Raw genomic sequence first — 14,479 nt, 5'->3', positions numbered from 1 at the left:
TGCCCACCTTGGTGTGCTCTGAGGTGCGCACCCGGGAGCGCTACGAAGTGTGCTCCAAGGTGCGGCGTGCACGTTGTCGGAGCCCGGTTTGCCCCGGGTGCGCACCTCGCCTGCACCTTGGCCGGGGTGGGCACCTTGGCTGGGTTTGCCCAGGGTGCGCTCCGAAGCGGGGTTACTGGAGCGCCCCCTCTTTTTTTGTCAGAGCGTTTGGTGGGGTTTCTCGCATTGGCTCTTCCCAGGCCCGGTTGTTGGGTGCGCTCCCACCCTGGCGCGCGCGAAGTTGGAAGTTGGGTTAATTGCCCGGGCGCGCACCTTCGCCAGGGTGGGCACCTTGGTGCGCACACCTTGGCTGGGCTGCGCACCAGGGCGGGCTCAAGATGGCACCAGCATTCCCTTTTTCTCACTATCTTTCAAAACGGAAATTTTAAAATCTCATTTTTTTTTTGCCTTTTATGGAAATTAGTGAAGGCATCGCATCAAAGGTGCGCACCTCGCTGCCCACCTTGGTGTGCTCCGAGGTGCCCACCACGGTGCGCAACGCCGGTGCGAACCCGGGAGCGCCCCGATGTGTGCTCCAAGGTGCGGCGTGCACGAAGTCGGACCCCGGTTTGCCCCGGGTGCGCACCTCGCGTGCACCTTGGTGCGCACACCTTGGCTGGGTTGCGCGGCCTGGTGGGCACCATGGTGCGCACCAAGGAGCGCTCCGAAGTGTGCTCCAAGGTGCGGCGTGCACGAAGTCGGAGCCCGGTTTGCCCCGGGTACGCACCTCGCGTGCACCTTCGCCGGGGTGGGCACCTCGGCTGGGTTGCGCGCCCTGGTGCGCACCAAGGAGCGCTCCGAAGTGTGCTCCAAGGTGCGGCGTGCACGAAGTCGGAGCCCGGTTTGCCCCGGGTGCGCACCTTCGCCGCGGTGCGCACCATGGCGTGCACGAAGTCGGAGCCCGGTTTGCCCCGGGTGCGCACCTCGCGTGCACCTTCGGCGGGGTTGCGCGCCCTGGTGGGCACCATGGTGCGCACCAAGGAGCGCTCCGAAGTGTGCTCCAAGGTGCGGCGTGCACGAAGTCGGAGCCCGGTTTGCCCCGGGTGCGCACCTCGCGTGCACCTTCGGCGGGGTTGCGCGCCCTGGTGGGCACCATGGTGCGCACCAAGGAGCGCTCCGAAGTGTGCTCCAAGGTGCGGCGTGCACGAAGTCGGAGCCCGGTTTGCCCCGGGTGCGCACCTCGCGTGCACCTTCGCCGCGGTGGGCACCATGGCGTGCACGAAGTCGGAGCCCGGTTTGCCCCGGGTGCGCACCTCGCGTGCACCTTCGCCGGGGTGGGCACCTCGGCTGGGTTGCGCGCCCTGGTGCGCACCAAGGAGCGCTCCGAAGTGTGCTCCAAGGTGCGGCGTGCACGAAGTCGGAGCCCGGTTTGCCCCGGGTGCGCACCTCGCGTGCACCTTCGCCAGGGTGGGCACCTCGGTGCGCACACCTTCTCAATGTTTTCTTGCCTTTTCTGGAAATTGGTGAAGGCAGCGCATCAAAGGTGCGCACCTCGGTGTGCTCCGAGGTGCGAACCCGAGAGCGCTCCGAGGTGCCCACGAAGTCGAAAGTCGGGTTAATTGCATTGTTTTCCCCGGGTGCGCTCCGAGGTGCGCAACATCGGCGCGCACCAAGGAGGGCTCCGAAGTGTGCTCCAAGGTGCGCACGATGGCGTGCACCTCTGGTGCGCACGATTCGGAGCTCGGTTTGACCGGGGTGCGCACACCTTGGCTGGGTTGCGCACCTTTTGTGCGCTCCAAGGTGCGCACGAAGTCGGAGCTCGGTTTGCCCCGGGTGCGCACCTTCGCCAGGGTGCGCACCTTGATGCGCACGCCTTGGCTGGGCTGCGCACCTTGGTGGGCGCCATGGTGCGCACCTTTCGTGCGCTCCAAGGTGCGCACGAAGTCGGAGCTCGGTTTGCCCCGGGTGCGCACCTTGGTGGGCGCCATGGTGCACTCCGAGGTGCCCAAGATTGGTGCGCACCAAGGAGCGCTCCGAAGTGCGCTCCAAGGTGCGCGCGAAGTCGAAAGTTGGGTTAATTGTCCGGTTTGCCTCGGGTGCGCACCTTGCGTGCACCTTCGCCAGGGTGGGCGCCTTGGTGCGCACACCTTGGCTGGGCTGCGCACACCTTGGCACCCGCGTTTCCTTCATTTTAAATTTTTTTTTTTTACAATCTCTCAAGTGGGAAATTCTATAATCTCAACTTTTTTTGCCTTTTCAGGAAACTTTTGAATGGAGCGCATCATTGGTGCGCTCCGAAGTGTGCTCCAAAGCTCTCTCCAGCTGCGTGCACCTGCCCCGGCCGCGCACCCGGCCCCGCCCAGCTTCGCTCACCTGTCCCGGGCGTCTGGTGCGGAACCTTAGAGTAAGAAACATCACCGTGCACCTTGGCCAACGTGCGCGACTCGACCGAGCGCGCACTGGCCGAGGTGCACACCGATTTCACCTGGGTGCGCGCGCAGCACCTCGGGCGCACCGGGGTGCGCGCACAACGCCCGGGTTGCACCGTGGCCTGTGTGCTCGGGGCGCCTCGGGTGCGCGCTCGGTGTCGCCCCCGCGCGCGCGGTAGTGCGGGCAGCGCACCCCGGCCCGGCCCGGCCCCGACGAGAACGCAAACGGGCAAAAGGTTTATTCAAATAGCATTGCGACGCCCGGCGAAAAACTAAAAAAGGGTGCAACACCGGGACTTCCCGGGAGGTCACCCATCCCAGTACTACTCCGGCCCAAGCGCGCTTAACTGCGGAGTTCTGATGGGATCCGGTGCACTAACGCTGGTATGATCGCACCCGTTATGAGCTTGTCGCAGTGTGTACTTAGCAAACCGCGACCCACGTGCGAATCCACCCCGGCCACCCACCCCCGTCGAGGTGCACACCCTCCCTCGCGAAGTGCGCCCCGTTCGCCAAGTGTGAGCCCTGCCCGGGTGCGCGCACCTTGCTAGGGCGTCGGGTGTGCACCCGGCCCGGCCTACGTGCGTGCACCTGGAGGGGGCGTCGTGTGCGTGCAGTGTCCCGTCTGCAACGCGGTGCCCACACACCACCTCGGGCGCAACGACCTGCGCTCACATGTGGGCCGAGTGCACCTTGGTGCATGTTCGGGGCGCCTCGGGTGCACGCTCGATCTTGCCCCGGTGCACCAAGGCGCTCGGTTTGCCCCGGGTGCGCACTTGGTGCAAGGTGGGCACCCAAAATAGGGATCAAGCACCAAAACACAAGTTTCGGGATGCAAAATGGGACCCAAGGACCACAAATGCGTTCCAAGACCCATGATGGGTCCACGAGAACAAAAATGTGTTCCGAGACTTAATAAACAAATATTGGGTTTTAGGAGAAGAAACATGCTCTGATGCCCAAAACGAGAATCGACCCCGAAAAGGCCACAGGCCAAAAGTGGGATGCGAGACAAAAAAAAATGGGACCCGAGGACCAAAATTGGGTTCCCAGGTCGAAGACAGGGCAACCGGACAAGAAACGACCTCTAAGGCTCGAAATGAGTCCCGACGACTAAAACTTGACAAGAAGCACCCATCAGGCACCCAACTCGACACCCATGGGATGCCGACCCACCCGGGCTTCCACCTAGCACACCTTGGCACCCACCCACCCTCGCACCCAACCTCGCACCCAACTTAGCACCTTTGAACCCACATTGGCACTCACCCTGACCCTGGCACCTTGGAACCCACATTGGCACTCACCTTGACCCTGGCACCCACCTTTGCACTCACCTTGGGACCCACCCTGGCTCCCACCTCGGCACCCACCCAGACACCCACCTTGGTTCCTTGGCACCCACCTTGGATCCTTGGCACCCACCCCGACACCCACCTTGGCACGCAACTTGGCTACTTGCCACCCACCTTGGCTCCTTGACGCCCACCCCGACAACCACCCCGTGACCTACCCTGGCTAGGGTTGGTGCACACCCACCCTGGTGCCCACCTTGGCACCCACCCTATGACCCACCTTGGCACGCACCTTAGTACCCACCCCGTTACCCACCCTAGGACCCACCCCGTGACCCACCTTGGCCAGGGTGGGTGCACCCACCCTGGTGCCCACCTTGGCACCCACCCATCCTAGCACCCAGCCTGTGACCGGGCTTGGAACCCAACCTTGCACCCGCACCCGTCTTGGCCAGTGTGGGTGCGCACCCATCCTGGCACCCACGTTGTGACACACCCTTTAACCCACGCACCCTAGCACCCACGTTGGCACCCACCTTGGAACCCAACCTAGCAACTTGGCACCCACCCCGTGACCCACCTTGGCATCCACCATAGCAGTCGCCGACTTGGCACCCACCTCGGCACCCACCTTGACACTTGTGGACCCACCTTGCCACTCACCCTAGCATCGACCCATCCTAGCACCCACCCTGGCACCTTTGCACCCTAGCACTCACCCATCCTAGCACCTAACCTGTGACCCACCTTGACACTCACCCTCGCACCCACCTTGGAACCCAACCTAGCACCCACCCACCCTGACACCAACCCTAGCACCTACCCACCCTTGCACCCACCCTGTGACCCATCTTGGCACCCACCCATCCTACCACTCAACCTATCACCCACCTTCTCACCCACCTTGGCATCCACCTTAGCACCCACCCACACTGGCACCTTGGCACCCACCTCGGGCAAGGTGGGTGCACACCCACCCTGGCACCCAATTTAGAACCCACCGAGCATGTTACCCACCTTGGCACCCACATTGCAGCCCACCCTAGTACCCACCCTATGACCCACATTGGCATCCACACCCTAGCACCCAGGCACCTCGACACCCGCCTTGACACCCACCCTAGCACTGAACCTGTGACCCACCTTGGAACTCACCCTAGAACCCACCCACCCTGTGAACCACCTTGGCATCCACCTTAGCACCCACCCACCTTGGCACCCACTCTAGCACTCACCCATCCTAACACCCAACTTGTTACCCACCTTGGCACCCGCCCTCGCGTCCACCTTGAAACCCACCCTAGCACCCACCCACGCAGGAGCCCACCTTGGCACCCAACCTAACACCCACGCATCCTGGCACCCAACTTGTGACCCACCTTGGAACCCACCCTAGTACCCACCTTTGAACCCACTATATCACCAACCCACCTTGGCACCCACCCTATGACCCTCTTTGGAATCCACCCTAGCACGCACCCACCCTGGCACCCACCATGGAGCGCACCCTAGCACCCACCCACCTCGGCACGCACCTCAACACCCACCTTGGTGTGCGCACTGCGCCAACCTCTCAAAGACCCTATGTGGTGCGCTCCAAAGTGTACACCTTTGGTGCGCTCCAAGGTGCGCACCTTTGGTGCACACCGAGGTGCACACCAAAGTGTGCACCGAGGTGAGCACCAAAGTGCACTCCAGGGTGCACACCAAGGCGTGCACCTTTGGTGCGGTCAATGCAAACGAATTCGGAAGTTGGGGTCGATGTCCTAATCGCTGCTGCAGACTACACGTATGAGAATCGGACAAATAGCTTTATATAGGGGAGGTGTTGCGTTTGATGGGTCGACTCCCCTGGTTGTGTGCACTGCACCAACTTCAAAGACCCTGTCTTGTTTAAGAAGTCAAAAGTTGGGGTGGATGTCCTAATCATTGCTGCAGTCTACGCATGTATGAGAATCAGACAAATAGCTTATATAGGGGAGGTGTTGCATTCGGTGGGTTGACTCCCCTGGTTGTGCGCACTGCGCCAACCTCAAAGACCCCGCATAGCAGAAGAAGTCGGAAGTCGGATTTTGGTGAGCACCAAGGCGTGCACCTTTGGTGCGGTCAACGCAGACGAATTCAGAAGTTGGGGTGGATGTCCTAATCGTTGTTGCAGGCTACACATGTATGAGAATCAGACAAATAGCTTATATAGGGGAGGTGTTGGGTTTGATGGGTCAACTCCCTTGGTTGTGCGCATTACGCCAACCAACCTCAAAGACCTTGTTTTCGTTAAGAAGTCAAAAGTTGGGGTCAATGTCCTAATGGCTCCTGCAGGCTACACATGTATGAGAATCGGACAAATAGCTTATATAGGGGAGGTGTTGGGTTTGATGGGTCGACTCCCCTGGTTGTGCGCATTACGTCAACCTCAAAGACCTTGTTTTCGTTAAGAAGTCAAAAGTTGGGGTCGATGTCCTAATTGCTCCTGTAGACTACACATGTATGAGAATCAGACAAATAGCTTATATAGGGGAGGTGTTGGGTTTGATGGGTTGACTCCCCTAGTTGTTCGCATTACACCAACCTCAAAGACCTTGTTTTCGTTTAGAAGCCGAAAGTTGGGGTCGATGTCCTAATTGCTCCTGCAGGCTACGCATGTATGAGAATCAGACAAATAGCTTATATAGGGGAGGTGTTGGGTTTGATGGGTCGACTCCCCTGGTTGTGCGCATTGCGCCAACCTCAAAGACCCTGCATTGCGGATGAAGTCGAAAGTCAGAGTTTGGTGTGCTACAAGGTGTGGTCGAAGGTGCTCACCTAGGTGTGCACCTTTGGAGCACAGGAAAAGTGCCCTCCAAAAGTGCGCACCTTTGGAGTGCACAAAAGTGCCCTCCAAAAGTGCGCACCTTTGGAGCGCAGAAAAGTGCCCTCCAAAAAGTGCCCTCCAAAAGTGCGCACCTTTGGAGCGCAGAAAAGTGCCCTCCAAAAAGTGCCCTCCAAAAGTGCGCACCTTTGGAGCGCAGAAAAGTGCCCTCCAAAAAGTGCCCTCCAAAAGTGCGCACCTTTGGAGCGCAGAAAAGTGCCCTCCAAAAGTGCGCACCTTTGGAGCGCAGAAAAGTGCCCTCCAAAAAGTGCCCTCCAAAAGTGCGCACCTTTGGAGCGCAGAAAAGTGCCCTCCAAAAAGTGCCCTCCAAAAGTGCGCACCTTTGGAGCGCAGAAAAGTGCCCTCCAAAAAGTGCCCTCCAAAAGTGCGCACCTTTGGAGCGCAGAAAAGTGCCCTCCAAAAAGTGCCCTCCAAAAGTGCGCACCTTTGGAGCGCAGAAAAGTGCCCTCCAAAAAGTGCCCTCCAAAAGTGCGCACCTTTGGAGCGCAGAAAAGTGCCCTCCAAAAGTGCGCACCTTTGGAGCGCACAAAAGTGCCCTCCAAAAGTGCGCACTTTTGGTGCGCACCAAGGCGCTGGTTCGGTCGTTGCAGGCGAGTTCGGAAGTTGGGGTCGATGTCCTGAGCGGAGGTGCAAACTACACAGGTGTCGGAATCGGACAAATAGCTTATATAGGGGAGGTGTATGCTTCGATGGGTCGACTCCCCAGGTTGAGCGCACCGCGCCAACCTCAAAGACCCTACGGTATGGATGAAGTCGGAAGTTGGGTCCGATGACCAATTCGATTAGTAGGTATGCTCATGAGGTCGGAATTTGGGTCCGATGACCTGCCATGTGCAGGAAGGCGAATGTTGACACTGTGCGTTGCAAGGTGCACACCAAGGCGCTGGTGCGGTCTTTTTAGTCGAGTTCGGAAGTTGGGGTCGATGTCCTGATCGGAGGTGCAAGCTACACAGGTGTGGGAATCGGACAAATAGCTTATATAGGGGAGGTGTATGCTTCGTTGGGTCGACTCCCCGGGTTGAGCGCACCGCGCCAACCTCAAAGACCCTACGGTATGGATGAAGTCGGAAGTTGGGTCCGATGACCGATTCGATATGTAGGCATACTCGCGAGGTCGGAATTTGGGTCCGATGACCTGCCACGTGCAGGAAGGCGAATGTTGGCACTGTGCGTTGCAAGGTGCGCACCAAGGCGCTGGTTCGGTCGTTGGAGGCGAGTTCGGAAGTTGGGGTCGATGTCTTGATCGGAGGTGCAAACTACACAGGTGTGGGAATCGGACAAATAGCTTATATAGGGGAGGTGTATGCTTCGTTGGGTCGACTCCCCGGGTTGAGCGCACCGCGCCAACCTCAAAGACCCTACGGTATGGATGAAGTCGGAAGTTGGGTCCGATGACCGATTCGATATGTAGGCATACTCGCGAGGTCGGAATTTGGGTCCGATGACCTGCCATGTGCAGGAAGGCGAATGTTGGGACTGTGCGTCGCAAGGTGCGCACCAAGGCGCTGGTGCCGTCGTTGCAGTCGAGTTCGGAAGTTGGGGTCGATGTCCTGGTCAGAGGTGCAAACTACACAGGTGTGGGAATCGGACAAATAGCTTATATAGGGGAGGTGTATGCTTCGATGGGTCGACTCCCTGGGTTGAGCGCACCGCGCCAACCTCAAAGACCCTACAGTATGGATGAAGTCGGAAGTTGGGTCCGATGACCGATTCGATACGTAGGCATATTGGCGAGGTCTGAATTTGTGTCCGATGACCTGCCATGCGCAGGAAGGCGGAATTTGGGTCCGATGACCGAGTTGATGGCGTGCCATGCGCAGAAAGGCGGAATTTGGGTCCGATGACCGAGTTGATGTTGATGGCCCGCCATGCACAGGAAGGCGGAATTTGGGTCCGATGACCGATTTGAAGGCGTGCCATACGCAAAAAGGCGGAGTTTGGGTCCGATGACCGAGTTGATATTGATGGCCCGCCATGCGCAGGAAGGCGGAATTTGGGTCCGATGACCTGACATACGCATGGAGTCCGACTCGGGGGCCGATGTTCGATTCGATGACTTGCATTGTGGGTAAAGTCGGAAGTTGTGGTCTTTGACCCGATTCGATGACCAGACTTCGGCTGCTTGAGAATCGGACAAATAACTTATATAGGGGAGGTAGTGTTCTCGAGCATCCTCCCCCCGTGCCCGTTTATGTCGATTGATGCTGGTGCTCGACTGGTTGGAGCGCTCGGATGCAAAAATCTTGCACCAGGATTTATCGATTGTGATGGACACGGCAAGTCTCCTGATTGCTATGCAGGAGCTCATCGTGAATCTCTATGCGGCCTTGGTATGGACTCGACCTGCGGAATGGTTCGGCAATGGTAGTCGCTCCAACACGTCCTTGCAATGGCCACAGAGGTGATTCGACTAGAGCTCCAGTCTAGCTTTTGGGTTGCTTGGCGGACTGGTATAGCCGCGATCGAGTTCCGGCCATGAACGTTTTAGATAGCTCTTGGGCTTTCTGGGACGGAAGTCGGAAGTTTGGGCTGTTGTCCGATTTGATGACCATTCTTCGGATGTGTGAGAATCGGACAAATAACTTATATAGGGGACTGTGTTGTCTCACGCAGCCCCCTCCGTGCCCCTCTATCTCGACCGATGTTGGTGCTTGAAAGGGTTGGGATCGCTCGGATTTATAAACGTGCACCACCATTTGTCGAGTGTGAGGGACGCGGCAGGTCTCCTAAATGCTATGCGGGCGCTCTCTGAGAATCTCTATCCGGCCTCGACACAGACTAGTCTTGCTGAATGGTTTGGCACTGGTAGTCGATCCAACACGTCGTTGTTGTGGCCGCCTAGGCGATTCGATTCGAGCCCCCGTCTAGCTTTTGGGTTGCTTGGCGGATTTTGCCCTATCCGCAAGTGAGCTCGGTCCCTAAACGTTCGAGAAACCCGATTGCTATGCGCCGACTCTCTTTCTTGTGAGCCTCCATCTAGCTTTTGGGTCTCTACGGAACGGAAGTCGGAATCTGGGACCGTTGTTTGATTCGACGAGGCAGACTACGGTTGTGCGAGAATCGGACAAATAACTTATATAGGGGAGGTGTTGACTGGAGCATTCTCCCCCGTGCCCCTCTAACTCGACCAATGCTGGCGCTCGAACGGTGGTAGCGCTCGGATTTTCATTGAGCGCCAGCATTGGTCGATTTAGAGGGGCATGCGAGATTCCCGAATGCTATGCGAGGGCTCTAACGGAAATGTCTATTGGTTTCGGTATGGATGCAATTGCGAGTGGTTCGGCAAAGGTAGTCGTTCCGATGCGTCCATGTCGTGGCCAAATCGATAATTCGATTTGAGCCCTCGTATAGCATTTGGGTCTCTCGATGTGATTCCGCATTCCAGTCCCTTTGGGCACTGCTTGAGCCGCATCCCAGGGGGTTCCCTTCCCAATAATCTGCCTCGCAACCCGATTGCTATGCGGTGAGGCTCCTCGGCCGCCTCGGAACTATCTGTGTATCAGACGCATCGCGGGATAAGGGGTTGGCAACGGTAGTCGCCCCAAGCGCGTCCGATGCTTGGACCATTCCGAGGCGGCCCTGAAGCCTCTTCCGTCTAGCCGTTGGGTCCTTCTCGCCGCATCCCTCGCCTCGCACCCCGATTGCTATGCGGTGAGGCTCCTCGGCCGCCTCGGAACTATCTGTGTATCGGACGCGTCGCGGGATAAGGGGTTGTCACTGGTAGTCGCCCCAAGCGCGTCCGATGCTTGGACCATTCCGAGGCGGCCCTGAAGCCTCTTCCGTCTAGCCGTTGGGTCCTTCTCGCCGCATCCCTCGCCTCGCACCCCGATTGCTATGCGGTGAGGCTCCTCGGCCGCCTCGGAACTATCTGTGTATCGGACGCGTCGCGGGATAAGGGGTTGTCATTGGTAGTCGCCCCAAGCGCGTCCGATGCTTGGACCATTCCGAGGCGGCCCTGAAGCCTCTTCCGTCTAGCCGTTGGGTCCTTCTCGCCGCATCCCTCGCCTCGCACCCCGATTGCTATGCGGTGAGGCTCCTCGGCCGCCTCGGAACTATCTGTGTATCGGACGCGTCGCGGGATAAGGGGTTGTCACTGGTAGTCGCCCCAAGCGCGTCCGATGCTTGGACCATTCCGAGGCGGCCCTGAAGCCTCTTCCGTCTAGCCGTTGGGTCCTTCTCGCCGCATCCCTCGCCTCGCACCCCGATTGCTATGCGGTGAGGCTCCTCGGCCGCCTCGGAACTATCTGTGTATCGGACGCGTCGCGGGATAAGGGGTTGTCACTGGTAGTCGCCCCAAGCGCGTTCGATGCTTGGACCATTCCGAGGCGGCCCTGAAGCCTCTTCCGTCTAGCCGTTGGGTCCTTCTCGCCGCATCCCTCGCCTCGCACCCCGATTGCTATGCGGTGAGGCTCCTCGGCCGCCTTGGAACTATCTGTGTATCGGACGCGTCGCGGGATAAGGGGTTGTCACTGGTAGTCGCCCCAAGCGCGTCCGATGCTTAGACCATTCCGAGGCGGACCCGAAGCCTCTTCCGTCTAGCCGTTGGGTCCTTCTCGCCGCATCCTTCGCCTCGCACCCCGATTGCTATGCGGTGAGGCTCCTCGGCCGCCTCGGAACTATCTGTGTATCGGACGCGTCGCGGGATAAGGGGTTGTCACTGGTAGTCGCCCCAAGCGCGTCCGATGCTTGGACCATTCCGAGGCGGACCCGAAGCCTCTTCCGTCTAGCCGTTGGGTCCTTCTCGCCGCATCCCTCGCCTCGCACCCCGATTGCTATGCGGTGAGGCTCCTCGGCCGCCTTGGAACTATCTGTGTATCGGACGCGTCGCGGGATAAGGGGTTGTCACTGGTAGTCGCCCCAAGCGCGTCCGATGCTTGGACCATTCCGAGGCGGACCCGAAGCCTCTTCCGTCTAGCCGTTGGGTCCTTCTCGCCGCATCCCTCGCCTCGCACCCCGATTGCTATGCGGTGAGGCTCCTCGGCCGCCTTGGAACTATCTGTGTATCGGACGCGTCGCGGGATAAGGGGTTGTCACTGGTAGTCGCCCCAAGCGCGTCCGATGCTTGGACCATTCCGAGGCGGACCCGAAGCCTCTTCCGTCTAGCCGTTGGGTCCTTCTCGCCGCATCCCTCGCCTCGCACCCCGATTGCTATGCGGTGAGGCTCCTCGGCCGCCTTGGAACTATCTGTGTATCGGACGCGTCGCGGGATAAGGGGTTGTCACTGGTAGTCGCCCCAAGCGCGTCCGATGCTTGGACCATTCCGAGGCGGCCCCGAAGCCTCTTCCGTGTAGCCGTTGGGTCCTTCTCGCCGCATCCCTCGCCTCGCACCCCGATTGCTATGCGGTGAGGCTCCTCGGCCGCCTTGGAACTATCTGTGTATCGGACGCGTCGCGGGATAAGGGGTTGTCACTGGTAGTCGCCCCAAGCGCGTCCGATGCTTGGACCATTCCGAGGCGGCCCCGAAGCCTCTTCCGTGTAGCCGTTGGGTCCTTCTCGCCGCATCCCTCGCCTCGCACCCCGATTGCTATGCGGTGAGGCTCCTCGGCCGCCTTGGAACTATCTGTGTATCGGACGCGTCGCGGGATAAGGGGTTGTCACTGGTAGTCGCCCCAAGCGCGTCCGATGCTTGGACCATTCCGAGGCGGACCTGAAGCCTCTTCCCTCTAGCCGTTGGGGCTTTCTCGCCGCATCCCTCGCCTCGCACCCTGATTGCTATGCTGTGAGGCTCCTCGGCCGCCTTGGAACTATCTGTGTATCGGACGCATCGCGGGATAAGGGGTTGGCAGTGGTAGTCGCCCCAAGCGCATCCGATGCTTGGACCATTCCGAGGCGGCCCTGCAGCCTCTTCCGTCTAGCCGTTGGGGCCATCTCGCCGCATCCCCCACCTCGCACCACGATTGCTATGCGGTGAGGCTCCTTGGCCGCCTCGGAACTATCTGTGTATCGGACGCATCGCGGGATAAGGGGTTGTCACTGGTAGTCGCCCCAAGCGCGTCCGATGCTTGGACTATTCCGAGGCGGCCCTGCAGCCTCTTCCGTCTAGCCGTTGGGGCCATCTCGCTGCATCCCCCACCTCCTCGGCCGCCTCGGAACTATCTGTGTATCGAACGCATCGCGGGATAAGGGGTTGGCAGTGGTAGTCACCCCAAGCGCGTCCGATGCTTGGACTATTCCGAGGCAGCCCTGCAGCCTCTTCCGTCTAGCCTTTGGGGCCATCTCGCCGCATCCCTCGCCTCGCACCCCGATTGCTATGCGGTGAGGCTCCTCGGCCGCCTGGGAACTATCTTCGTATCGGACGCATCGCGGGATAAGGGGTTGTCACTGGTAGTCGCCCCAAGCGCGTCCGATGCTTGGACTATTCCGAGGCGGCCCTGTGGCCTCTTCCGTCTAGCCGTTGGGGCCATCTCGCCGCATCCCCCACCTCGCACCCCGATTGCTATGCGGTGAGGCTCTTCGGCCGCCTTGGAACTATCTTCGTATCGGACGCATTGCGGGATAAGGGGTTGTCACTGGTAGTGGCCCCAAGCGCGTCCGATGCTTGGACTATTCCGAGGCGGCCCTGCAGCCTCTTCCGTCTAGCCGTTGGGGCCATCTCGCCGCATCCCCCACCTCGCACCCCGATTGCTATGCGGTGAGGCTCCTCGGCCGCCTTGGAACTATCTTCGTATCGGACGCATCGCGGGATAAGGGGTTGTCACTGGTAGTCGCCCCAAGCGCGTCCGATGCTTGGACTATTCCGACGCGGCCCTGTGGCCTCTTCCGTCTAGCCGTTGGGGCCATCTCGCCGCATCCCCCACCTCGCACCCCGATTGCTATGCGGTGAGGCTCCTCGGCCGCCTTGGAACCATCTTCGTATCGGACGCATCGCGGGATAGGGGGCTGTCACTGGTAGTCGCCCCAAGCGTGTCCGATGCTTGGACCATTCCTAGGCGGCCCTGAAGCCTCTTCCGTCTAGCCGTTGGGGCCTTCCCGCCCCATCCCTCGCCTCGCACCCCCGATTGCTATGCGGTGAGGCTCCTCGGCCGCCTTGGAACCATCTGTGTATCGGACGCATCGCGGGATAAGGGGTTGGCACTGGCAGTCGCCCCAAGCGCGTCCGATGCTTGGACCATTCCGAGGTGGCCCTGAAGCCTCTTCCGTCTAGCCGTTGGGGCCTTCCCGCCCCATCCCTCGCCTCGCACCCCGATTGATATGCGGTGAGGCTCCTCGGCCGCCTTGGAACTATCTGTGTATCGGACGCATCGCGGGATAAGGGGTTGGCACTGGTAGTCGTCCCAATCGCATCCGATGCTTGGACCATTCCGAGGCGGCCCTGCAGCCTCTTCCGTTTAGCCGTCGGGGCCTTCCCGCCGCATCCCTCGCCTCGCATCCCGATTCCTATGCGGTGAGTCTTCTCGGCCGCCGCGGAACTATACCTGTTATTGCTACTGCATCCTTCGGCTGGTAACCTCCTCTGCCGCCTTGGAACGTTCTCTTTGTCGGACGCGTCGCGGGATAAGGGGTTGGCACTGGTAGTCGCCCCAAGCGCGCCCGATGCATAGACCGCTCCGAGTCGACCTTGCTTTCAGCCTCTCACATGCATAGACCTCTCTGAGTCGACCCTGCAGCCTCTCACGTTTAGCCTTTGGAATCTCGCCTCACAACATGATTGCTATCCTTGATGCATCCCTTGCCTCGAGCCCTGATTGCTTTCTTGGCTGCATCCCTCCTCTCCTCACAGCCCGGTTGTCATCACTGCTTCATCCGTCGCTTCATGCATTCTGGCTGCTGGGCCCTTCCCACCGCACACCTCGATTGCTATCTCTTCTGCATCACACACCCCGATTGCTATCTCTGCTACATCCCTCGGCTCTCACTTCTGCATCCTTCGCCTCACACCTCGATTGCTATCAATGCTGCATCCGTAA

General features: G+C 59.8%; 1 non-coding gene across 1 annotated transcript; it reads right to left on the bottom strand.

The window, feature by feature from the left end:
- Positions 1-2,687: 2,687 nt before the first annotated feature.
- On the bottom strand, positions 2,688-2,806 carry LOC131866017 (5S ribosomal RNA). Its single transcript, XR_009364650.1, has one exon. It is a non-coding gene; the product is annotated as a 5S ribosomal RNA (ribosomal RNA).
- Between the last annotated feature and the right edge of the window lie 11,673 nt (positions 2,807-14,479).

The sequence above is a fragment of the Cryptomeria japonica genome, unplaced genomic scaffold (genome assembly GCF_030272615.1).
Source record: "Cryptomeria japonica unplaced genomic scaffold, Sugi_1.0 HiC_scaffold_128, whole genome shotgun sequence".
Taxonomy (NCBI): Eukaryota; Viridiplantae; Streptophyta; class Pinopsida; order Cupressales; family Cupressaceae; genus Cryptomeria; species Cryptomeria japonica.
This window is presented reverse-complemented; position numbering and strand designations above follow the sequence as displayed.